We start from the raw sequence: 27,565 nt of genomic DNA, 5'->3' as shown, positions 1-27,565 counted from the left end.
AGAGGGGGCACCACAGGGAAAACACACAGGCCAAACAGGGGCCACTGACTGGTCAGCAGTGGATATGGGGCGTGGATCAAAGAGCAGCGTGGCTGGTGGCAGAGACTGAGGACTGGTGGGCACAATTGTGAAAGGATAGGGAGGAAGCCATGGCTATTGCATGGGAAGGGAAGGTAAAACGGAAGTCAGGTGTGGTGGTGGCAGACAACGTAGAAGATTACGAGACAGAACAAGGTTGTTGGGCATGGGTACCTCACAAAGGGAGAGGAAAGGAGCAGGAAGCCTGTGCGGCTGTTGGGCCTGGCAGCATAGAGGCACATGTGGTATGGGTGGCCAGGTGTCATGGGGAGAGGCTGGCCAGTAGAGGAGACCGGCAGCAAGTTCACCATGCCGACGGGGGGCAACACGGCCTCTGGATGTTAGTCTGAAGCAATAGGGGGGGTCTTCGGTGGCCTTCTCTACCTCACGGGACCAGGTAAGACAGTCACATGGCAGACGCCAGAGGGGAGAAGGCGCAGAGGAATGGCGCGGTCAAGTTAATGTGGATCATGTTGAATAGAGGTATGCAAGGGAAGAAGACAATGTGGTGGAGCTCGATTATGAGGATGACAGTGATGATTGGGAAGAGGGGGAGCTACGAGAGGAAGAGGTGAGCATGGCAAAAGGGGGGCAGAAGAGGCGCAAGATCGGCGCAACCCCCTCTTCCTTTGGTGCCTTACAGGAGGCGAAGATGATGGATAGCAAGGATAGCAGCGACAAGAAGCCAGTCAGGGAGGATGACAGGTAAGGGTGAATGGTGGTCTGTGTGGGATAACACACAGAGCTTTCAAGTACACCCCTTTATTAGTCTATTGGGGTAGAGGATGGAGCCATACATGAGTCAGGCAGGAACAACAATATCAATGGGTAAAGATGAAGAAACAGACAAGGGGGTGGTATGTGCTGACAGGGCTGGGAAGAAGGTGACAGAAGGGGAGGAGAAATATGGAGGGGGGCATAAGAAGTGGCTCCCATACATGGACTTAGCAATGCCACTGAGTTACCATGTGGGGTAAAAGACTAAGACAAGGATATAGAAGCATGGATACGTAGATGTATTCATATTGCTTCATAGGGACATACAGGCAAAAGAGTGGTCTAAGGAAGGAGAGTGGGAGCTGACTCAGAGCACAAGGGTCCCATTAACAATTAAAAATTGGACATTGCCTTTCTTAATTTATGCCAGCATTTACTGCGATAAATAGCCGGACAGGGCCATCGCAATGTTCAAGTAAATGGATATTATACGTAAGGCTCAGCTGCATTTTGGGGGATTCGTTTTTTTGAATTAAGATGAAGAGTTCAGGGCCAGGGTGAGTGTGAACCCGGAAAATCCATGGGGGGATGTGGATTTGGAGTTATGGATGCAATGGATGCGTCTTCCCATTCAGCGGCATCTACACACACAGCAAGCGGGTTGCCTGTAATATATAAGCCCTTTCAACACTGCCCTGCCCAAGGGGGGGCGGGGCCTACACAATGCTCCCCAGTCCCAGTACGGGAACCTGTTGGAACTTTAATAAGGGGTTTTGCTCCAGACATCCATGTAAGTTTAAGCATGAGTGCTCCAAATGCGGCAGGAAACACCCCGTCATGCAATGTTTTTCACTGGCCAACCCGACCGAGCAATGGCGAGCTGCCAGGGGGCAGGGAGCTCAGGGAGCTCCTGGGCCAAAGGGCTCCTACACCAATTAGGCTGGTCAGGTTATTGCCTTGGTTTCGCATGTACCCAGATACGGACATGGTGCGCAAATTGGAATGGGGCTTCAGGGAAGGTTTCTGGGTGTGGTATCAGGGTCCGAGTGTGCAACGATGGGCTGGTTGGAGGGTACGAAAGTGAGGAAAGAAGTGGAAGAAGGTAGGATTGTAGGACCCTTTTACAAGTGGCCTATGGAAGATTTGATAATCTCGCAGCTAGGAGTGGTGCCAAAAAGGAAAAAGGGGAGTTCCAGCTCATACACCATTTGTCATCGCCGGAAGGGTCGTCGGTGAATGACTTCATCACACACGAGGATACGCGAACTGTCTATGCTTCAGTAGACAATGCCATTTGAATGATTCGAACGTGTGGTCAAGAAAGTGAAGTTAGCTAAATGTGACATCAAAGTGGCTTTTCGACTCCTGCCCATTCATCCTGAGGATTTCTCATTGCTGGGGATTCAGCTAGATGGAGCAATTTATGTAGACAGGGTGTTACCCATGGGTTGTGCCTTCTTGTGTGCATTGTTCGAAGCATTTAGAACGTTCCTTCCGTGGGTTTTCACGAAGGTCAGTGGCTATCGGGATGTGTCATATTACTTGGGTGATTTCTTTTTTGTAGGCAGGGTGGCTTCTAGGGCTTGCAGTGCTTTGAACGACTGGCATCGGAAATGAGGGTTCCTTTGGCACCAGAGAAAATGGCCCTAGCTGTATACTAACCTTTTTGGGCATTGAACTGGACATACAAACACCCATGGCAAGTCTCCTGGCAGTTAAGATGAATGAAATTTTGACCTTCCCAAAGCATCTTCGTGGCTGCATAAAACTGAGTTGCAGCTGGCACAGCAGCTCTTGGGGTTTCTCAATTTTGCCTGTAGGGTGGTACGGGGAGGAAGGACTTTCTGCAGGTGGATGAGTCTGGCAATGGCAGGAGTATCCCTTCCTCATCACAGGATCAGGATGTCTGTGGCATTGAGGGAAGACATCAGAGTCTGGGAGCTTTTCCTTACGCAGTTCAATGGGGTCTCCATGATGTTTCGGGAGGCAGATACGGTGTGAGAAGTGCAGATATTGAAAACACCGCAGGAGACTCTGGTTTTGGGCTGTTTTGGGTTGGTCGCACACATTCCTGGGGTGAACAATGCCATTGCGGATTCCCTGTCTCGTTCACAGTGGCAATGTTTTCGCAGTTTGGCACCAGGTGCAGACGAGCACAAGACAGCTGTCCCGGCAGACACTTGGTATTGGAGGGCATGATGGTTGTTAGGCTTTTGGAGAAGTCATTAGTGCAGTCCACCAGGAGAAATTATCGGCTGGCATGGTTGGAATTTCAATCTTTTGAGCTGCATGATGGGATTTTTTGGTTGCTGGATCGGGGTGCACTTGAAGCACAAGTGTTGCACTTTGTTCTGTTCTTGATTGTGAAAGGTTTGTCACCAGCAATGATAGGAGGCAAGTTGGCTGGAGGGTCCTTTTATGGGAAGTTGTTTTTAAGATGTGACCCAGTGAAAAATAATATTCTGGGGCGCATGTTGAAAGGATGGGGCAAAGAAAGGAATGGGACAAGTACTATGGTGAGATAGGCGATTACGTTCGAGTTGCTGTTGGAGCTGCTACATGTACTGCCCGCTTGCTGTACAGATGCATATGAGGTGGCGCTCTTTCATTTGTGCATGATATGGATGTTTTTGGGGGTTTTCTGTGTGTCTGAGTTGTTGGAGGTAGGGAAGGCTGCTGGAGTCAGGTACGGGGAAGTGCGCTTGCAGGAGGAACGCCTGGGCATTTGGCTGCACCGGTCCAAGACGGACCAACTTGGAAGGGGTAAATGGATATGGGTGAGCAAAAGTGGTGACGACGCAGCGTGCCCGGTGTGTGAATAGGGATGTTCAACAGCACAGGTGGTGATGGGCGAGGGGGCAGTTTTTTGTCATGCTAATGGGAAAAAACATACAGCCTTCCAGTTGTTGAGGATTTTGCGGAAGGTCTTGCGAAGGATTGGGCATCAGGCGGATCACTTTGGGACCAATTCATTGTGGATTGAGGCTGCAACTGCAGCTGCCCGGCTAGGGTGGGATTGGGTGCAGATTAGGAGAATTGAAAGGTGGCGCTCGCAATCCTGTGAATGGTTCTATGAGGGGCCCCATGAGAGAGAAGGTGGTTACATGGCTGTTCAGGCATTCCTTTATCCATTGGGTGGCTAAATATGCAGAGAAGTAGAGATATGGACGTTCGCTTGGACTGCTGAGAAGTTGTCATGAGGTCTTGTGGTGGGGAAAAGTGGAATGAGGTGGGGCAATCTACTTCCTTTCATAACATCTATGTTGCCAAATTGGGGTTGCCCTGAAATGCATCTAGGAGAGAATGACCTGGTGAGTCTATCGGGGCTCATCCTACTGCAACACATGCAATGGGATCTGGCATTGCGACGTCAATGCTTGGCAGGGACTTGCGTGGTCTAATTGGAATTCATGCCACTAAGGAAATGGAGGGGGGCAGTGAAACATGGAGCTATCGACAGAGCAAAGAGGAAGCTCACTCGGGCTATGAAAGTTTTTTGCTGGACACATGATATAAAAGTGTTAACTCATGAGGGGATTACAGAAGAAATGGCTTTGCTCTTCAGGGATGATGGAGTGCACCTGTCGGATATGGGCAAAGCACATTACATATTAGAATTGAGGGTTTTGCTGTGGGATCTGTGGGCCGAGAAGTATGGCTCGGTGAGTCAGCATAAGTGAATTGTAGTGTTGCAGTGGTCTCTCTGGTGGGGCAGCAAAAATGCCCTGGGGGTTTTGCTGGATGACAGTAGATGGGGGAGGGTGGAGAGTCAGATGCTGGCCTGGCCATCCTTCCAAGCAAGGGGAGGAAAAAGCATGTGAAGGATGACAGTGTGGGGGAGGCCTTAATAAGACAGGGGATGAGAGGGGAAGGTGGATAGTAGCTGAATGAAAGTGGAGGCAGGGTGAATGGAGGCAAAAATGGGGGAATGAGGGGAAACTGAAAGATGGGGGGCGTTCACAAATAGGGTTGGTACAAAAATTGATAAAGTTAAAATTTAAAGTTATGCAAATGTTATGTTATAAGAGCAATCCTGTCCTAATAAATGGCCTTTTACACTATACACGAGTGTGATGATGACTATATCATGATGCAGCGTTTTGTGGGTATATAGCATTTGATAAAGGGCAATTGCGGTAGGACGAGGGGCGCAGTACAAGTTTATTTGTTTGAAATAAGCACTTCTAAGAATGTTGAAATTCATCATCATGCAAGCAATAAAAGGGATACATGAGAGACCTGCATTCATTGTGGCAAGTGATTTCTACAGGAGGAGGAATGGTACGGAATCATTAAATGAATAAAACCGGGAAAAGTTCTATACGCAATGATGGTGACACTTTAATTGAAGAACTTAAAGCTTTCTCTTGCCACATACTATCTTCCAATGGGGAAGTGCAGTGACAGTTTTAAAATTGGCCAGGTGCTTTGTACTATTGTGTGAGCAATCAACATTGAAAAAGGCACCTTCTGTCGAAACGCGTCTGTTGAATGGCATGAATAAGTACAATTGCAACCTTGTGAGTCTTCCACTATTTGTTTTAAAAATGATCTATGGGAGTCCACTATCACGAAAGAAGATTTAGAGTTTGGCATTTCGGTAGTGGAATTTGTGTTTATCATAAGTACATATACACATGTATACATACTGACACTTTAAATATATATATATATATATATATATATATATATATATATATATATATATATATATACATACATATATATGTATATGTCAATGTATATATACATATATATATATGTATAAAGTATCAGTATATATATGTTTGTACATATATATCTATATGTCTTTATCTGCACATCTATATATACAAATGTATATATATATATATATATATATATCAAAAACGAAGTTGTCCTCATGTGAAAGCGCACTCCTAACAGGTTATATAAACGGGAAGAAAAAGCAAAGCCAGCAACTCACAGTGTATTCTTTAAGCAGTTTCATTATTCCAGGCCTCAAGTTATAAAATCATCTCTGGACACGTGTTTCTAGGTCAATCCTTTCTTCAGCAGAGAAAAATATAAAAGTGTTTCCACCAAGGTGCTGGAAGTGTTCCAGGCATTTCTTCTTACTGAAAAGACCGGCATGGCTTCAGCTTGTCTAATTACAGGCACCTGATTAGTCTCTTTAAATACCAGTCCGCCCCAGTGGGCCTCTCAAGTGAGCAGTGCATGCTGGTTGTGGTGGTCCTGCAATTTTTTCATTTTGCCCCAAGTGGGTTGCTGGAGCCAAACGAAATAATGAACCAAAGTGCAAAACCTTTGTAGGCGAGTGTGATAACCTGTTGGGAGTGCGCTTTCACATGAGGACAACTTCGTTTTTGATATTTAACCGGCCTGTCCAGTCGGGAAAGCAGCACCACTGCACATCGTAGCAGGTCTGTGTGACTAAAAATGGATTGTCACATAAGAGCAGTCAGGTTGGGATATTCACAGCAAATCTGACAATTTTACTTTGGATTAGTCTACAAAGGTTTTGCACTTTGGTTCATTATTTCGTTTGGCTCCAGCAACCCACTTGGGGAAAATGAAAAAATTGCAGGACCACCACAACCAGAATGCACTGCTCACTTGAGAGGCCCACTGGGGCGGACTGGTATTTAAAGAGACTAATCAGGTGCCTGTAATTAGACAAGCTGAAGCCATGCCGGTCTTTTCAGTAAGAAAGAAATGCCTGGAACACTTCCAGCACTGGCTGCACCTATGAGGGTGAAACACTTTTATATTTTTCTCTGCTGAAGAAAGGATTGACCTAGAAACACGTGTCCAGAGATGATTTTATAACTTAAGGCCTGGAATAATGAAACTGCTTAAAGAATTCACTGTGAGTTGCTGGCTTTGCTTTTTCTTCCCGTTTATATAACCTGTTGAGAGTGCGCTTTCACGAGGACAACTTCGTTTTTGATATATATATATATATATATATATATATATATATATATACATACATATATCATCAAACAAAGCTGTCCTATTGCGGTGCGCTTTCTCGGGCTGGTGCAGACGTTAGGGACGGAGCTTCCCTCATTTTAATGTTCAGACAAAGTCTGCTCGTACGCTGCACTCCAGGAGAGTGTATCATTTTATTTCAAAAGAATTTCAACACCTAAAACCACCACTGACGCGTTTCGACCAACAGGCCTTGCTCACAGCTGTATAGATATATTGTACTTAGTGGCTGTCACTACTAGGTAGTTATAGTTAGGACTAAGGGCCTCATTACGACTTGGCGGACGGGATACTTCATCACAAATGTGACGGATTTCCCGCCTGCTGTATTACAAATTCCATTATATCCTATAGAACTTGTAAAAATTCGGGCGCGATGTCTGTCATGTTTGTGATGGAGTATCCCATCCACCAAGGTTGTACTCAGGCCCTTACTTTCTATAGAAAAGGTGTTTTTTTCACTTGCCTACATCTTTGGTGCCTGTTGATGTATTTTCACAAAATCTTCCAACCAAACATCTCTCACTTCAGCTGCTGTCTGTTAAGTTGCAGGGTGATCTGTCAAATGAGGGCAGAGAAAAGGGGGGTCCCAAAACAAATTTTCTCCATTCTAATTTCCATGGGGATTTTGAACATGAAGAGAGGCCGAACTGCTGAACGGAATTACACCAAATTGGGCAGAAAGCTAGCTCTTGCTCCGGAAAGAGCCATTTTTGATATTTGGTGTAATTCTTTCAGTAGTTTTTTAAATATTTAAGAAAAAACGAATTTGTATGTATAGGGATGCGAAGGCTCCAAAAACTCTCCCGATCTTGTGCTGAGATCTGATTGGCTACTAACACTTCAACAAGGAAGTGTTGGCAGCCATCTTGGGACTTGACTTCAGCTAGGTCCCAGAAAAAAAAAGATTAAAAAAAGAAAAGGGTCCAGGACAGGGACACCCTGATCCCTTAACTCTGGTGCTGAGGGACCACTCCCCTCCATGCAAAATAACATTTTCTTAAAAATGTTTGGCGGGAGTCGTGGCATACCCATGGTTCTGGTGAAATGAAAAAAAATAAAAAGAAGTGAGGGCTCCATCTCTTGTTTTATAAACAGCCCCCGGGTGGGCCAGGTACTGGGGGCATTGACATTTTGAATGTGGGGAGGCCATGCGGCCCCCTGAATCCCTGGGGACTGCCCCCTCCCAGGGGCAAACACAATATTAAATGCGGGGGCTGCCTGGCCCCCTGCAGCCCTGGGAACTGCCATCTGTCCAGGGCAGACAATATATTCAAATGCAAGGAGCAACCTGGCCCCCACAACCCTGGGGACCACCACCTCCCCGGGGCCAAACAATATTAAATGCAGGGAGGCCTCCCAGCCCTCCTACAGCCCTGGGGACCCCCACATTCCCAGGACAGAATATATAATGAAATGTGGGGGATCACCTGGCACCCCTGCAGCCCAGGGACTGCCACCTCTCCGGGGCAGAATATATAATGAAATGCAGGGGGGCCATCCAATGCCCCCCCACAGCCCTGGGGTCTGCCACCTCCACGGGGCAGAATATATAATGAAATGTGAGGGGTCCGCCCGCTCCCCTGGAATATTCAATGAAATGTGGGGGGCTGCGTAGCCCTTCTGCAGCCCATGGCCCAGGGGCTAAATTTTAATTTAGATAAGATAGAGGGTCTGGAAGTGGGAAATCTGCTGGTCCAGCATGACAGTTCCATTTTGCCTGAGCATAATAAGAAGAACAAAGCTCTATGGCCCCTTTTGGGATCTATTCTATTTCAAGTGCTTAATTTGAGCAGTTGGTTTCTGGTGGGGGCCACCAATACTCATTTTTGAGTACCGGTACTTTATTTTCTGCATCAGACATTTGCAAGTGCAAGAGAGGGAAAAACATACAAAGTGGAAAGAAGGAGGAGGAGAAAAACAAAAACCATCAAGGACCCTGCAAGAGTGAGATAAAGGGACAGAGAGTATCTGGTAGTGGATTAAAAGTGCATCAGGTGTTTTTAAGGCTAAGCAGCCTTGGCATTCAGTGCATCAACATTTGATTTAACCAGCTGAGCGCTTCTGAGCACAGTTTCAGACACCGGCACTCATCCTTTTATTCTTTTACAAATTAAGCACTGATCATTTCTTTTTATTTATTCCTTTCTCTGTGTTTCTACATCCTGCATAGACAAAAAGATGTTTGGTAGTTGTAGTTCTTAGCTTTCAAACTGTGCTACTGAAATAAACAGCAAGAAGACAAAACTTTGTAACATTCACATTTGTGTCTTTAATGAAAACAGAACTCTTCTTCACCAAACAGCTACGCAAATCTGAAATTCCATGCTGTCTCAAAAAGCCATCTCCTGCCACTATATTCCTAAAACCCAGCATGAAAACTGATTTTGACCTATAGCTATTGGGGTTCCTGCCTTCCATTATACCAAATGATCTCCTGCTCACACAACATCCTCTCCTTGCCTCATCATCTCAGAATCATCTCTGAATGTAGCTTACTCTTTTGCATGCCTATCTGCCTCATTTTCTACTATATTGCTTTAAACTGGCTATACCTCTTCTTAGAAATCACAGTCTCTCCTATGTGTAACCATTCACTGCAATCTAACAGTATCTAACGACCTCTACCCTCTGTACCCATCCCATCTTCCGTTTGCATGATCTCTCCTATTCATTTAATCTACAACAAAGAAACTGAAGAAGCGTATGGAACAGTTTCCTTACAATAAAAGCATAATCACACTAGTCAGGAATGGCCATTAATAATGACCATTGGAATAACCACTAACCTCGGGTTCTAGAGTAGTGTGCTACCCACCATTTAAGTTCTTCAAAGCCTTGTGAAGGGTAGAAGTATGATATAAGTACAATTATAATATTATACACTACAATACACTAGGCGCAGCACCTGTCGTGGCAAAGCAGCGGGGTACAGGGCACAAAACAAAGCACAAAACAAAGACAACAAAATGAGAAGCAGCATCAGGATTGGCCTGGACACCCTCGCTTTGTGCTCCAAGGCAGACTGGGAGCCTATGTCTGCTGTCTTTAACCCAGCAACACAGCTCGGGTTGGAGAGAGCTCAGTGCGCATGTGGGTTTAGCCATCCTGAGATGGCTGGCCAAGCACATATGTGCGCTGAGGGAAGTGCACACCACTCTCCCTCCTTGCCTGTTATCCTCCATGGCTCCATCCCTTGGAAAATAAAACGATAATAAACATTGTTAATTATCGTTTAGTTTTCAAATTGCAGCTGCTGCTGCTGCTGGGGGGAGGGAGGGTGACTCCTCTACCACAGCAGAGGAGCCGCTGCTGCAATATACAGACAACAAATGCCGACCCCCATGCCACATCCAATTACACAGTGAAGTAATCACTATTGCACAGTTGCCTGTGAACGCAAGTGTTGGAAAATTGATATGTGAATAATGCGTGTCAGCTTTACATTTCCATTGTTTTTTTGTTACATTACATGAAATGAGTCCAGAGCACAGAATAATGCAGAGCACACTGCAAAAGCATGACACAATAATCACTGCACCACAGTTGCCTGGAAATCAACTTACTGGGTATTTCAGATACTTTAACTGCAAAGTACCTTTCACTCATCCCTGCTTGTCTGTGAGTGTTGTGCACCCTTACCTTCATAGTGGCAGATGAGGCCAGGCCCAGCGACCAGCAGTAGTGTGATGGCCAGGACAACCAGTTCCTCATGCTGAAGTGGTAGTTGATCTTGAGCCTGTATGCCAGGCCTGCCCATTGGCTTCTTCTCTATGACAGCAATGTGCGATGGTGGGTGCGGACACAGGGGCAAGCACTGGAATATAATGTGAGCAAGAAAATGTGAGCATTTAAGAAAGGAGCAGCCCAGCAGCAAATTGCCGCTGCCAGGCCCTCCCAAAAAACACGAAATGTGACCAGAAGGGGGAACAATGGAGGAGATGGTGGAGGGTTGTACAGAGCAACAAGGAGGAGGTGGGGTCGTGGAGGGAGCAACAGTGAACACCACTGTGAATTGGCAACGGTGGATGCAGAGGACAGCACTGGACAAACGGGTGCAAAAAGCATGTTTTAAGACAGAAGCAGCCTTGCACTGAATTATGGATGCCAGGCCCTCCAAATACAAAGGTAAAATAATTTGATGGGGATAGGGAGCAATGGAGGAGCAATTGGACGGTGAGGGGAATCATCAGGAGTGGGGGGTAATTTAGGGAGCACCATAGGAGATTTAGGGAGGGGATTGAACAATGTTTAAAAAAGCCAGATTGTGAAAGTTGGTGAAAACAAATGAGCTGGGAGGTGAGCAACACAGTACAACAAAGGGGGAAGGTGATTAAATGGTAGATGTAGTTATGATGGAGTGAGCAAGAAAACTCATGCACTCTCCTGGAATACTGGAAGCAAAAGGTAAAAAGTAGCTCTTTGATATGGAGCTGTTGAAGGTTACAAGTTATCCTATCAGAAGGGCAGTAAAGACGATATACTCCGATGTAGGTTCAAATGCAAGAATAGGAAAGAAAAACATTGAATAGGATGCAAGAAAATGAGAATCACAATAGTAAGCAATGGATTGACACAACACACTAAACAATTGGTACTGTCCAGAATGGGTCTTAAACAACAGACAGAGAAAAGCTGTTGGTAGGCAAGACCTAAAAATGGAAAAGACAGTCTATGGGTCATGTTTTGCTAATATCAAGCCCTCTGAAATTTTCAGCTGACACATTTGTGTACATGATCTGGCCAATAATCACAAAATCCAAATTTAGAGAGACACAAGACCGTTTCTGTGACTTGGCTCGTGTACAAAATTCGTAGTGTCTGATTTCACTCTATCATAAAGAATATTGGCGTCTAGTTTCTCAATTAGAATGTGTATAACTTCACTTGTGAAGCTGTGCACCCAATCCATCCCTTCCTCCCTCTCGTATTTGTGTCTACACAGCCCTTTCCTTTCCTCTAGACACAATTCACCCCGATCTGTTTTAGTTCTTTTCCTTCTCCTTCTCCCCTGCTATTCCCAATACGAGCAACAATTAAACACATTAAGCTTACCATCACATAATGAGTATCTGATTCGGGAATGTTGCTTCTGTCATAGAATGTCATTTAAACTTCGCAAGAGACTGCATCAAGGGTAAAGGTTAATTTTCTGCTGAGATTTTCTACTAAATTCGCAGCTATTGTGCTCTTGATTTCCAAACCGCTAATGTTCACAAAATAGTTCATTAGGTTCAAAGCTTGATGCTTACATCTATGTATGTATGACCTGCAGGTCACAAGTTTGAATGCCCTTTGAAAATAACCCAGATTGTGGGGACAAACGTATTCTAATCCTCTACCATCTATTATTAGAAACTCTCCTCGAAAATTCACTATTTCCTGTACAAACATTTGCAAATTAAAGCCGCTTTAAATGTTTGATTGAAAGAAAACTAAGATTACAAAAACTAGATAGACCTTTCTTAAGAAAATATATTTGGGTTCATAAATTGCAGTGCAGTAGCAGTGTAGCGCTTACAATCCCTATGTTGAGCAGTGTAGGAAATGACCGTATCACGAAGAGAAACAGAAAACCATTTTGTCTTCCATCAGTCAACACACTCGGGACGCATTTCCATACATGCCAACAGACTTGTTTCATAGGGGCTACTCTCGATTTTTGCAGACAAAATCTCTTTATTTTAGGTGTCTCCCGCCTAAAAGTGCTTCTGCTTTAATAGAAGTCAATCGTGAAATTAAATTTTCCCGATTTGTTTTTCAAAATCTCCCACTTTTCTGTTCCAAAATGCTGGCATGTATGCATTTCATACGTCACCTCGGGCCGGGAAGCAAACTTGGTGTAACCAATATCAACATTCATAAATGTGAAATGTGACTTCGACTTTAATAGGACTATTATCACGTGGTCCCACAATTTAAATCGCCCTCAAAATGAATATGATCTCCAGCCACTGCCAGTAAGTATCCGGGCTTTGCGCCAAAATTATGAATTGAAGCCTGCTAACATTTACCATCTGGAGCAGTCCTGGTCCTCAAAAGCACTATGCTTGTCAGAATCACCAGTGCCCTCATTTCTGAAGTCGTGATCTCATAACATGCTAAAAGTACCTCTCTGTTTGACCGTTATTATTCATTATACGTTTGTAGTTCTTAAAATCCTTATAGTTTATTTTCCCTGCAGATGTTGCTGTTTCCAATTAAAGGTGTAATTTCGTTCAATGACGGGTGGGCGCCATTTTGCCTCCAGTCATGGTTTATCTGCTAACCGAAACAAGCAGGTTAAAAGTGTGTGTAGCACAGCATATGATTAGGTGCAACTTTCTGAAGCAAACTCCCTGTGACTCTAATCTGAAAAAATGTTGACTGCTTCTGAGGTCCGTAATTGGGTATTTTGGAATTCTTCGCTGCAGCAGGCCCAAGCCTGTCTCTAGACTGTCTTTGAAATGCAGACCCCTGAGGTCAGATGAAGTAATTGGTTAATTTGACCGGCAAAGCGAAAAGCCAAAGCAGGAACTTTACTTTCCCTATTGTCTCGAGAGAAACGGGCATAGGGCTTGAATAAATCAAACATCCTGAAGTGATATAACGTAAACACTGTAACGTCTGCCCAAATGAATTGACGTTAATAAACTGGGCCTGCAGCAAGGTGAATAAGAATTTCCAGTGACTTCTTCTTTAAAGTGTTGGCCAAAACGAGTGTGCCTTATACTGGTGGAGCACTGAAGTGGGAATAGTACTTCATAAATGATTGCCCTTGTGGGCAATAACCACTTATGAAGGCCATGCTTGGGTAAACAAGCGAGGATTTCTATGGCAACCTGCCTTTCCACAGCCAGCCTTAACCAAATACAAAAATTGCTGTACTTAGTGGCTGGATGAATAAAAACATTGATGGACTGGTAGACGTCAGGGATTTCTCAGGAGAGAGGCTCATGTTTTTATAGCATTATTTACTCTTTGTTATTTATCATGATTTTGCTACAAAACCAATATTTTGTTCTTTTACACTGTTGTACGGTGTATTTTTTATGTATTTATTTATTAGTTCTGTCTAGGACTGTGTTGACCATGGATTACGTAAAGGGGAATAACATTTGCAAAGAGGTTTTGCGGCCATCTTGGGTGTATAATTACCATTTGCACTCTATTTCTTTAGGTAACTAGCACGAGATACAAACGGTAAAGGCCTGTGCACAAATTGGAGCAAGTTCAATCTTCCCTCATATCCTAATGGAAGAAAATGCTTAAACGGGTACAAGTTCTATTTAGGTCCATTTTAACCAATGCTTATTGGTCTAAGTGACTCAGTATGTGTACAGTATATTTATGAAGAAAAGGGTTAGTCAGAGCTTACATAGATTTCTGTAATGGACATCTCCAAAACCTACCTTAGATGGTGATACGCTAGCCAGTGCATGGGCATGGATTTGGTGCATGGGTATAGATTTGATTTGATATTGCTTCAAGTGCATTTAGATTTAAACAATGATCAGAAAAAACCCAAGACTGACATTATTATGAGACAATTGTAGGACATTTCTGTACTGAATTTTTGATTGTCTAGGTGTAGGAAAGTGGAATATTATACAGTGATGCTGGTTAAGCTTCACTATATAATACTCTCACAATAATCCAGAGATGGTCCTTTGAATTCACAATAACAAATCCTTAGCTCAGTCCTGGTAGTATGGCAAAGAGTAGTCAAGCTTTACTAAAGGAACATGTGTTAAGCATTTTAGAGTACTAGCATGGACAATAAGTAATTGGCATGACTCGAAAGACATACATCACCAATTTATAAAAATAAAGCAGATCTTATTCTTAATTTAGACACCAAAACAAAGTAAATCAGATAAGTATAACAAAGTTATGGATTTTCAAAGGAAAATATTTTAATGCAGTTCAAGCTGTCAAACTTTTAGCATTGCGGTCAACTGGGAAAACCACTACTGACATTCGGTCACTTGCGCGGTGAATTCAGAGGAACCGATGTGTAGTTAAGGTTGTGCGGGTCCCAGGACCAAGCTGTGACAGTCAGTCCAATTTTACCTGGCTTGTGGGGCCTGGGTGGAGAGGTGACTTGGCTGTCCTTGGTGTTGAAAAACGGGAGACTCAGTGCTGAAAAATACTACTTGTGACAAATGGTCACTTGGAGGTCGAGTTCCAGGGAACTCAATGGAGGTTAAGCTTGTATGGGTCCCCGGACCAGGGTTCACTAGACAGAACAAATCTACCGAGCTCTGATGTATTGGGTGCAGAGGTGTGCTTGGCTATCCGTGGTGCTGAATAGGAGCTGTGGTTTCTGGTTTTACCACTGTGATGGTGCAGGTGAGGAAAAGGATGCAAAAACTCGACAACACAGCCACTGGTGACATTGGATGAATGTGTGATGGTGTGCCCTTGTGTCGCAGTGTCGAATAAAGGTGGTAATGACCGGGCTGGACACCAACAAGCCTTGGCAGCGGTAAAGTGCTGGATAATCTATCTCCCCTTTTGGAGGTCCTGGGGAAAACGGTAGGTGGCTGTAGCTTGGTGGAGAGCTGGACTACAATTCCTACAATGCACTGGACTATCTACTTTTCGACGATCCCTCAGAAGGCCCGATGGCCAGCGATTCTTCGGTTCCGGTAGGGGCTTTTTACTTGCAGAGGACTAATGCCACTAGTTCGAATGAATCTGGTCTTGCCTTTGGCTCCAAAGGATTCCCTTGTGCTGTAGGAAACAGTCTTTGATCCAGGACAAGCCGCAGTCAGGCAGTTCCAGGAAGATTGCCACAGGTTCAAGGTATCACGCCTTTGGTTTGTGCATGTTCTTGTTGTCGTCAATGTGGGTCTTCTTGTGTCCTTTCTTCACAAGTTGCTAGAGATCTGAGGTTTTGGTGCCAGGGGTGCCCCTTAAATCCTAGATTAGGGGCATTAGAGGTGTGAATGCAAGTAGCCAATGGGCTATGAGCCCCAGTGGTTAATCTGCCAATGAGGTGAACACATCCCGTGGGTTGTGGCACCTTTTCTACCCAGAACCCTCTATTCTGCCTCTTTCAAGATCACAGAATTCTTCCTCATTGGTATAGACCGGGCTGCCCACCATAGAGGTGTGACTAGCCTTCTGAGGTTGTACACCTCCACACTAATTTTCCTGCCTGCCGGGGTACAAATGTGGCTGGGGGCACAGGGAGGGCTTTGTCCTCCATTGGGGCACAGCCTGCTTGCATGCCAGAGGTGGTGTGCTCTTTGAAGCTTACCACCTTGATGTGTCACTTCACTAGCCTTCCTGGGAACGAGGGAGGTGTGACCTCCTTCCCGTCTGGACTTTTGTTCTGACTCCTAGGAGCCTTCACACCACTGCAGAGTGGGTCAGAATCCTGCCTTGGCAGCAGCAACTGCGAGCTGACAGCCAGGGCACAGGCAAAGTGGGGTAACACAATGGGCAGCCTCTAAGGTTGTTCTCTGGTTCTACGCCACATCACCCTCAACATGAGATTCATGTCAGGGGTGAGAAGGCAAGTTGTTTGATGCCAAACATGGCCCATGTTTTGAGCTAGCGACCTCAGGTTTGCCCAGGTGGCAGCCCATGTTATCCTATGGACCTTACAATAGCCTTTAATGGAAAAGATCACCATAGAGACATATAAGCATGCACTTATATGTCCACACCTGTAAAATAATACACCCTGTCTTTTGAGCTCAGGCCTTCCTTAGGGGTGACTGATATATATTAAAGACAGTCCTTTGGCTGTGCCTCACATGGTGTGGGCACAGTTGAGTTTGAGCAGTTTGCATTGCTCCTGTAGTCTACAATGGTAGGCCTGCTGTCAGAATTTTACTTGGGTCACTCAGGGTGGCACAAACAGTGCTTTACACCCATGCCCTGTGTACCTCTGGTACCATATGCCAGCGACTGATAAGAGAGTTAAAGTACTTGCCAACTGGGGATACCAATTCACATGTACCAATTTAGGAGAGAGCACTGGCACTGGGGCCTGGTTAGCAGGCTCCAGTTTACTTTCAGAGTCACAACCAACAGTATCTAGAGGAAAAAGTGTGGAGGTGACCATCCAAAAAGGCACTTTCCTACACTAGTGAAAACTATCCAGGGTTGAGATTTCAAAGTATTCTACCTTCCTAAGATGCACAGGGACAACAGATGTTGAAAATTTTGGGTTTTAATATCATAGAAGGTTCTGTGGTATGATTGTCTCATACAAGACTGTCTGATGTTGCAGATTGTCTGATGCTTCAGTGTTTATCCTCCCGGTGGTACCATTAATGCTGCAGGAATTGTCAATTTGCAGTCAGTTTGTATTTTTTCTACTTCAGTGCATTAGTCACACATTTCTTAAAAAGTGCCTAAACAACATCTGTTGCATATTCAGGTGGATGAGACCCGACCCACCTCAACAGAGGTATTAATTGGATCCCTAAATGACACACAGTGAGTTGGTTGGTACTCTCAACTAGGTGAGCTTGACATAGTTCATGTATTGCCAATCTTTTAAGCTCCTTGGTGGACAAGTGCTGACACTGGAATGGTGCAATGTGAAGCAAGATTATTTTATTCTTTTAAATATTCTGGATTCTTGTGAAAAAATGTTTTGAAAGTTACTCTGAGGTGGGAGCAACTGTATTTAGAGTGTTCTCAATTGATACTGATAACATAGTTGTTCAGGCAATGCTTTCTGATAACCTTGAAATATGCAGCCAGTTATGATGATTTAGGTCTCAAGAGCAGGGTAAATAAATATTTGTTTACATTTCTGGATTAAAATCTTTTAAAAAAAAATAAAAACATGGTAAACTTGATGTCAGCAAAAGGTATTTATGATAATTAGAACAGATCAGAGGGAAACAATTCAAATGAGTTGCTTAAAGTTAGGGAGAAGAACAAATCTCAAATGCAGCCAGCCCCATCCAAAGATGTTTAATACATTCAGGAAGTGAGGATATCCAGTGGATCCATTGGGAACTGCTGGAACACCAGAGCTAAATTCATCCAAACTTGGGTTTCTCATGGCAAGAATTAAAAGACATTTTGGTTGAATGAGAAATTCTAGTAGTAAAGTGGCTGAATAACACGACACTATGTATAACTCCCTTCCCATTTACTGGAAATCTAACAATAAAATATTCAAGCATCATGTGGGAAGCAGCATCATGGGGAGTCAATTTCAAATAGTTGAATTGTCAGGTCACTCTATTATTCATATACTAAATTTTGCAGAGATTTTAAAGTCAAACAACAGTAATTTGTTTAAAGTAGAAAAAATATATAGCTTGATCCTTAGAACTGTAACCCATTTGCAATATCCAGTGTATTTAAATAGGTAGCATTTTTCATTGCAAGGCATGTACTTATAAGGGCCTGTGTAAAGTAGAAGGTGGAACTACTTTTTATACCCTGTAGAGATTTGTAAGATATCAGGTTTTTGAGAAGTCAGGGTGCTATTCACAAAGGTAAAGTTACAGGTGGGTAAATCTACATATGTACATTTATTCTGACACTTTGTAGTAAATGTAGTACTTTTGGCAATTCACCATTTACAAGTCTAAATTTACTGCAAACTGTAGCCCTACATGCCCCGCCCCTTGAAACCAGGGGGTGGAGCCTAATTCACAAGTGTAAAGTTATAAATAGCAACTTTTCACATGTGGAATCTCCCTATAGTAAAATATAGGGAAATAGGGAACAATTTTAAAAGTTTACTAAACATGGGAAAAAATCTATCTATCTATCCATCTATCTATCTATCTATTGTAAATAATAATAATAATTTATATTTTATAGAATTATTAAGAAAAACTCCCACCCAAAGTAAGTCGTTTAGATTTATTTATTTTGTATAAAAAATTAGTGAAAGTATTGAGTTTCATTTACATTATTTTTTAAACAAACCTAGTTACATTTGTATTTACATTAAAAGGTTATTAAAATATTTAAAAATAAAATAATATTTATTTTCTAACTAAATATCATGTTTTACATTAGATTAAATGTATATATTATTATGAAGTTTAAATAAATGAATTTATTGAAGCATCATTTCCTATGAGGGTCTCTTGTAAGTACCTTTCTCCATAATGCCACACATAACTTTGTGAAAAGCATTTTGTAGTATGTGAGTAGTAATTTCATAGTACTTCTAAACATATAGAATTTGTTAATAGGCCTCAGAGTGTTGCTGGAAAGCAGCTATCAAGGTTGCCTAAGCGGGTTCACTGCTTTTCAACAATAGATAATCCCTGAAGCATTAACACAAAGTGTGGTTGGCTGCAATGAAATATAGAAAGATACTATAGTCATCCAAATTTTTGAGTCACTTTTTCAGTTTGTGACTTTTACATCCTTAGATTATTACTTTGTGGATAGATCAGTTCCACTGAAATTATGTAGTGTGTGGCTACGTGCTGTCCACATAACTATGCCATATAATTGAAACCTTGCTGCAGTTTCCAACATAAAAGGTTTCTTGCTGAAACAGATCACAATTCATTAAAAACTATGGGCGTTTGTGAGTGCAAAAATGCATTTTGGTATGTATGGATTCCAATTTGCGATTTGGTAACATTTTACCGAATCACAATTTGGAATTGCGATTACTTACCGATTTGGTATTCGGAAGGGGTGTGTCAAGGGTGTCCCTTATTAATACCAAATTGCAACGGTATGTAGCAATGTGTTGTGAACGAAATACGGTTGGCAAACAAAAATGTGCATTTTATCACCTACTTCAATTAGGTGGTAACTCATTCGCAAACGGAAAGGGGTCCCCAAGGAATCCCTTCCCCTTTGTGAATGCATGCAAAACGTTTTTTAAGTGCCTACTCTTAAAAAATGAAAAGAAAACTTTTCATTTTTCTCTTTTAAAGGCATCTGGTTTTGCTTTAGGGAAACGGGCTGCATTTGAAAAATATATATATTGCTTTATTTAGAGGCAATCACAGACATGGTGGTCTGCTGAGCCCAGCAGGCCTTCGTCCCTGTGATTTAGCATTTCCTAATGGGTCGCAAATTGCGACCTAGCTCATGAATATTAAAGAGGTAGGTCTATTTGAGAGCTATTGGAAAATGCTAAATGAAACTCCAGGAGTTTCATACATTCAGATAGTGATTACCTAATTGGGATTCACAGAAAATTGCAATTAGGGAATCGCTGTTCAAAAAAAGATACACCTAGCCCTAAAATTCTTGCCCTTGGAATGCAATTTAGCTTTCAATGGCTTTCAATGGAAGTTTTTTTTTCTAAGTATTGGAACAGTCAGTTGTTACTTTGCATTGTATATGTTGGGCACTGTAGTTTATCATTGGTGTTCCAGAGTTCGAAGTACTAGGGGGCATTTTTACCAGCCCCTAGCCCAGCGGAGCGGCGCTGTGCACTGCGCCATTTTTACTAGGTGGAGCTAAGCCACTTTTGGGGCTTAACGCTGGCTTGTATATATGGGCCCCTCAGACCCAGTTTTCTGCTGCAGAGGGGCGTGCAATGGGTGTTGCTGTGGGCGTTTTCATGCAACACCAATTGCTTTTGACACTGCCCCAGATTAATGATAAATAGGGTCCAGCCGCACATCATTTGGCAGCATGTTGGACCTGGGTCAGTATATAACAGAGCTCCAGTTTTGGGAGCCCAAGCCTCCCCTCTTCCTGATCTAATTTAAAGACTTTCAAGCTGACCCTGCTACACTTACCAACCTGTATATGCATTACCAAGAGACTATCCAGTCTCTGGAATGTATGGCAGTCTATAAGTACACTATGGGGGTCATTCTGACCTCAGCGGTAAAAGGCGCTTACCGCCGGTCAGAAGACCGCCATAACACCGCCGCGGTAAACCGCCACGGTCATTCTGACCCGCAACTGGCAAACCGCCAAAAACCCGACATCAACAAAATTCCGCCACACCAACGGCCAGCGAAAAACTGGCGATGACCAAACCTCCACCGTCACGCCAACAGAAATACGCCCATGCCATTCCGACCCACAAATCCCTGCAGCGATATTTCAACCGTGGTATTCCATTGGCGGTACACAACGCCGCGGTCAAAATACACACACCTTTACAAAACACTACCACATTGGACAATTCAAAATACACACACCTGAGACACATACACACACCACTCCCACACACCCAATACAATATAAAACACACACCCACATCACCCACAAACCCTTACAACCACAATTGCGACTGAAGGACAGAGAGAGACAGCACAGAATAGAGTAGACCATCACACAGAGGCAAATCACAACATCACCCACACAATATCCACGCACAAAACACCATACACCACCACACTCACCACACTCTACAACACATACACCACCCCTCACCTCATCCACACCACCCCATGGCACCCCAAAGACACCCCAGGTTCTCTGACGCAGAACCCAGGGTCATGGTGGAGGAAATAGTTCGGGTAGAGCCCCAGCTCTTCGGGACACAGGTGCAGCACACCACCATTGCCAGGAAGATGGAGCTATGGCAAAGAATAGTGGACAGGGTCAACGCTGTGGGACAGCATCCACGAAATCGGGACGACATCAGGAAGCGGTGGAACGACCTACGGGGGAAGGTGCGTTCCATGGTATCAAGGCACAACATCGCGGTGCAGAAGACTGACGGCGGACCCCCACCTACTCCCCCAGAATTCACAGCATGGGAGGAGCAAGTCTTGCACATCCTGCATCCTGAGGGCCTCGCAGGAGTAATGGACTCTGTTAAGTCAAATCTTCACTACTTCATTCCCCCCACCCTACCTGCATGCCAAATCATACCCCCACCCTCACCTCCACCCCCATCACACCAACTCCTTGCAAATGGCTCACCATCACAACCCACCCATCCCAAAACCTAGCCCTGCATGCGTCCCCAAAGCATGGACACCCATCACCAAAGCATGCCCACTGCACATACCCATCTCCCCCACAAGCCACCGTCACAACAGCCCCCACAAGGGAATGCCAGCACTGGGGTACACGGCCACCCACCCATTACACGAAATGGCACGCACAGAAGCAATAACCATACTCTTATACCCCTGCAGGACCCGAACGCCACCACACCGCCCAGGAGGGTCCAGAGATGTCCATCCCACCCCCAGAAGAAGCCCCCTTTGATGACAGCAGCTCTGTCTCCCTGGACCCAGATGACCAGCCCGGCCCATCGAGGACCTCGGGACAGTCGGTTCCCCACAGACAGCCACAGGCTACAGCAGACCTAACCCCCTCTGGGAACACCAGCACAGCTCCCACCCAGCGGGCCCATGCCTGTGTCTCCAGGACACGTCAATCAGCGGTGTGTCCACCACTACAGGGCACCCAGGTTGACCCACCACCCCAACAACAACAGGGACCTGGGGGCAGTGGTAATGGGCACACGGTCCAGGGGACAGAGGCCCAGGGAAACAGGGGAACTGGGAGGGCTGCTGTGCAATGGGGGGGACAGGCCCAGGGAACCGACTCTCCAAGAGGCCCTCTCCTCCATCATGGGAGCATACCACCGCTCCCAGGAGACAATGGCTATGGTACTGGCCAGGTTCCAGGAGATCCAGGTACTGCAGGAGGAACAGTACATGGGGTTCAGAGAGGAACTGAGAAACATTAGTTCCGCAATGGGGACCAACGTTGTGGCTCTTAACCAGATAGTCACCACATTGCGGGACCATGTGGCACCACAAAGGGCCCCTGTCACTAGCATGGACCAAGACCAGGCTACCACCTCCGCCGGTGCTAGTGGACAGGAGGCCCCCACACAACGACAGGCCACCAGAACCCCACCTCCTGCAGAAGAAGAACCACCCCGCAAGCGGTACCTGAGATCTCAGAAGAAGACAGAGTAGGATGCCAAGACCCCGCCAGCAAAGGATACCCCCTGATGTCATCCCACTGTCCCACATTGTCACCCTATCCAAACTTAAACTGCCCCTGCTCCATCCTTCCACAGGCATATGGACAATGCACCTGTGAGACTGAAAACTGGACTCTGCCATGGACATTACTCCACCATAACCCATCACCGTTTTTCAATCATGTCCCTAAATTTAGCACTTTAATAAAATCACTTATTGCACTTAAAAAATCTGGAGTCTGCTTGTATTTTGAACAAATGTATTAGACATAACGGTGCCAAAATGTTCAGTTACATTGTGATGACAACATACCACTGTCACACAGCTGTAGTCCATGGGCAAACAAAGCAGAGGTCACGCAGTGGGGCCCACAGCTCTGAAAACGGAAGGGAAAGTCACAACTCAGTTAACAGGAACTGGGGGGAAACACAGACAGTAGAGAGGCAGGAGACTTTAAGTAAATGTAAAATGGCTGGGTTGATTCGTACCTGTGTGCTACTGAAAATACTGTTGTATCACTGTGTCCCTGTTGTCTGTGTCGTCCCCGTCGTCTTCCTCCTCTTCACTCTCCACAGGCTCCACAGCTGCTACAACACCACCATCTGGACCATCCTCCTGCAGGAAAGGCACCTTGCGTCGCAAAGCCAGGTTGTGAAGCATACAGCAGGCCACGATGATATGGCACACCTTCTTTGGTGAGTACATTAGGGATCCACCTGTCATATGCAGGCACCTAAACATGGCCTTCAGGAGGCCGAAGGTCCGCTCGATCACCCTCCTAGTCCGCCCATGGGCCTCATTGTACCATTCCTCTGTCCTGGTCCGGGGATTCCTCACTGGGGTCAGTAGCCACGACAGGTTGGGGTAACCAGAGTCACCAATTAGCCACACACGGTGTCTCTGTAGCTGTTCCATAACATAAGGGATGCTGCTATTTTGCATGATGTACGCGTCATGCACTGACCCAGGGAACTTGGTATTTACATGGGAGATGTACTGGTCAGCCAAACAGACCACCTGGACATTCATCGAATGATAACTTTTTCTGTTCCTGTACACCTGCTCACTTTCACTGGGGGGAACCAAAGCCACATGGGTCCCATCAATGGTACCAATGATGTTGGGGACATGTCCAAGGGCATAGAAATCACCCTTCACTGTAGCCAAATCGCCCACCTCAGGGAAAACAATGTAGCTCCGCATGTATTTCATCAGGGCAGACAACACTCTGGACAAAACCTTAGAAAACATAGGCTGAGACATCCCTGATGATATGGCCACTGTTGTTTGGAATGATCCACTTGCCAAAAAATGGAGTACTGACAGCACCTGCACCAGAGGGGGAATCCCTGTGGGTTGGCGAATGGGGGACATCAAGTCTGGCTCCAGCTGGGCACACAGTTCCTGTATAGTGTCTCGGTCAAGTCTGTATGTCAGTATGACATGTCTTTCTTCCATTGTCGACAGGTCCACCAGCGGTCTGTACACGGGAAGATTCCTCCATCTCCTCGCAAGTCCCAGCGGATGGTGCCTAGGAAGGACAACATGAAGCACAGAGTCAAGCAACCCACAGGTACGTAACCACAGCTTGCACAGAACACGATTCGCTATGCATTGAATGGCTTGTATGAGTGGCAATGCAACGCCTAGGCCTGTGTGACGCAGTAGAAATTAAGCCATGTGGGCCCTTGAAATGGCGGCTGCCTGACCTGTGAAGTGTGACAATGGGATGTGAGGTCAATGCACTGGCGTGGCACACCGTGGCGGTAGGCGGTCGAAGACCGCGGCGCAAAGCAGCATTGGTTAACATTGAACCCTATGGGTCTCAGGAGCCAATGACGATGTGCGCCGGCGGTCGCGGTACGCACCACCGCGGTACGCACCGCCGCGGGCGTGACCGCAATTTTCTATCTGCTTAATCACTCGAGACCTGATCATCCACAGGAGAGGACCTATACTGCAAGTGCTGCAGTGACCTCGGTCTGGAAGAGACAATGGCTGCTGCGACTGGGGAAAGGGCCCCTGCCTTCGCATCTGAGGAATTGGAGAAACTTGTTGATGGGGTCCTCCCCCAGTATGCGCTACTCTACGGTCCTCCAGACCAACAGGTAAGTACACTGGGACCATGCTTTGTGGGCAATGCCTGGGTTGAGTGGGGTGAATGAACGATGGTGCGGAGGGGAGCGTATGAGGCATGCATCAAACGACAGATGAGAGCATGTGCCACATGGCAAGTGTGGGGATGGGGGGACACTCACATCGAGCATGCCGAAAATTCTGATATTGTATTTTCTCTCCCTGTACGTGTCACATAGATCAGCGCCCATCAGAAAGTCGACATTTGACGTGCCATCGCCAAGGACGTCCGGACCCTGGGGGTCCACAACAGACGGGGCACCCACTGCCGCAAGAGGTGGGAGGACATCCGCCGCGGGAGCAGAAAGACCGCGGAGGCTCTGCTGGGGATGGCCTCCCAACGTAGGAGGGGTGCCACGCGTCAATTGACCCCCCTGATGTCTCGGATCCTGGCGGTGGCCTACCCAGATTTGGATGGGCGCGTGAGGACATCACAGCAGACACAAGGGGGTGAGTACACTCTCATTCTGCTGACTATGCGCGCAGTGGAGGTGTCTGGGTGGGGGAGGAGGGCTGTGGGTATCCCTAGGTCAGGGCAATTTCTGTAGGCTAGGCCCCTCCGTAAGGCATGGCCCTGTGCCCCGCCCCCCTCCTCTGTAGGGTGCCAAGTACAGCTTTCCATGGCCCTGTGTCACCTATGTGTGCAGTTGTCATCCATAGGCTTGTAGGCCATGTCCCACTGATTGAGTAGTGTACCCCAAGTGCGCGGCGTAGTGCAGGGGGCTTCTGTGTCTGTCCTCTCCGCTAACTGTGTTGCCAATGCATGCACTCAACATGTCTTTATTCTCCCCCCCCCTTTTTTTGGTCTGCTCTTCCTGTTCATGTGTGCATTAGCATCATCTGGCGGAGGAGAAGTGGCATTGGAGCACGAGGGAGCTGCATCTCACATGGCCCCGGAGGGCCATGCAACGGACTCTGATTTGACCAGTGAGACGGAGGGCGAGGGGGGCTCCACAACGGGGACACGTGGAGACATCAGCGACACCGACACGTCCTCGGAAGGGAGCTCCCTTGTGGTGGCGGCAACATCCGTGGCCACCGCAACAACAGGTACAGCCGCCACCCAGCGCACCAGCTCCGCCCTCCCAGCAGCCCCTCAGCGTTCGCCCCGTGCCCGCTCGCACACCAAGGCGGGCATCTCCTTCGCCCCAGGCACCTCAGGCCCTGCCCCAGTTACCCCTGCTGCCCTCAGTGAGGAGGTCATCGACCTCCTCCGGACGCTCATTGTTGGGCAGTCTACCCTTTTGAATGCCATCCAGGGGGTGGAAAGGGAGGTGCATCGGAGCAATGCATACCTGGAGGGCATTCATTCGGGTCAGGCTGCCCATCAGCGATCGTTCAACGCTCTGGCCTCAGCACTGACGGCAGCCATTGTCCCTGTCTCCTGCCTCCCTCCTCCAACTCCCTCCACCCAGTCCCACTCCCCTGTTCCTCTGCCTATCCCAGACACACCTACAGACCAGCCTGCACACACCTCAACACCCAAGGTCAGCTCATCCAAACATAAGCACCACACATCACAGAAGCATTCACACAAGCAACATCCACATGCAGACATGCCAACAGCCACTGCCTCCTCTGTGTCCCCCTCCTCCTCGTCTCCCTCCTCCCTCCCTGTGATGTCCCAACTCACACTTGCATGCACCACTTCATCAGCCACTACGTCCATCACCAGCACACCCACCAGAACACTCCGCACACGTGCAGTCACCCCCCTCACTGCCATTTACACGTCCCCTGTGTCCTCTCCCAGTGTGTCTGTCACCCCCTCTTCCAAACCACACAAACGCAAGCAGCCACCCACCCAACAGCCATCCACCTCACGACAGCCTCCGTCACAAGCATCTGCACCCATAGACAGCACACTTGACTCTCCTACAACCACATCCTCTTCCTCCACTCCCATACCCACTGCACCTACAATTCCCATTGCTCCTAAAAAGTTTTTCCTCTCCAAAATTAACCTCTTTCCATCACCTGACCCACCCCCTCCATCTCGTAAAAGTCCAATCTGCACCTCAGCCACCACAACCCCTGGACCTACAAGGACCATAGTCCAGGGATATTGGAGTCCCCCACCTTCGAGGGCAGCCACATCGGCCAGCAGCAAAGGGACAGCCAGCCCACCCCCTGGGAAAAAAACAAAAAAAGCCAAGGGCCGACGCGAGAAAACAGAGACGCCAGCCTCCACAGGCACCACCCTGGCACCGTCAGGGAGTGGGGTGCCACCTGGCACATCTCCAAAGGGAGGCAAGGGCCACAGAGGATCAGGCAAGGATGGCAAGGGCAGCACGGCCGACAAGTCCGGCAGCAGGCGAGCTGCCCAGGAGGGCCCCACCAGCCCCATTCCGGGTGTGAAGGAGGACACCCACGGGCACGGGACACCAGCACAGGAGGGCCCAGCAAGCAAGAAGTCGGATGGCGAGTGAACACCATCTATTGGCCGGATCTGGTGCCCTGGAGACACATGTGAAGCACCGCTGAACAGGGCACCGCTGCCTCAAGAACCGCTGAACAGGGCCCTTCAAGACAAGCACCGCTGAACAGGGCACCGCCGTCTCAAGAAGAGCTGAACAGGGCCCTTCAAGACAAGCACCGCTGAACAGGGCACCGCCGTCTCTGCACCACTCCGCTTGGCCCTTCATCTCAAGCACCGCTCCGCTGGGCCCTTCATCTCAAGCACCGCTCCGCTGGGCACCGCCGTCTCTGCACCGCTCCGCTTGGCCCTTCATCTCAAGCACCGCTCCGCTGAGCACCGCCGTCTCTGCACCGCTCCGCTGGGCACCACCGTCTCTGCACCGCTCCGCTTGGCCCTT

The 27,565-nt window shown here is 46.6% G+C and overlaps 1 long non-coding RNA gene across 1 annotated transcript in view; it reads right to left on the bottom strand.

Annotated features, from left to right (window-relative positions):
* The window catches only part of LOC138284610 (uncharacterized), a 69,791-nt gene that overhangs the window by 14,805 nt on the left and 27,421 nt on the right, over positions 1-27,565 (bottom strand). Inside the window, exon 2 of the long non-coding RNA XR_011201433.1 lies at positions 10,411-10,585. This is a non-coding gene — a long non-coding RNA (uncharacterized lncRNA). The remainder of the gene's footprint in view (positions 1-10,410; positions 10,586-27,565) is intronic.

This window comes from Pleurodeles waltl, chromosome 1_1, assembly GCF_031143425.1.
Source record: "Pleurodeles waltl isolate 20211129_DDA chromosome 1_1, aPleWal1.hap1.20221129, whole genome shotgun sequence".
Classification (NCBI taxonomy): Eukaryota; Metazoa; Chordata; class Amphibia; order Caudata; family Salamandridae; genus Pleurodeles; species Pleurodeles waltl.
This window is presented reverse-complemented; position numbering and strand designations above follow the sequence as displayed.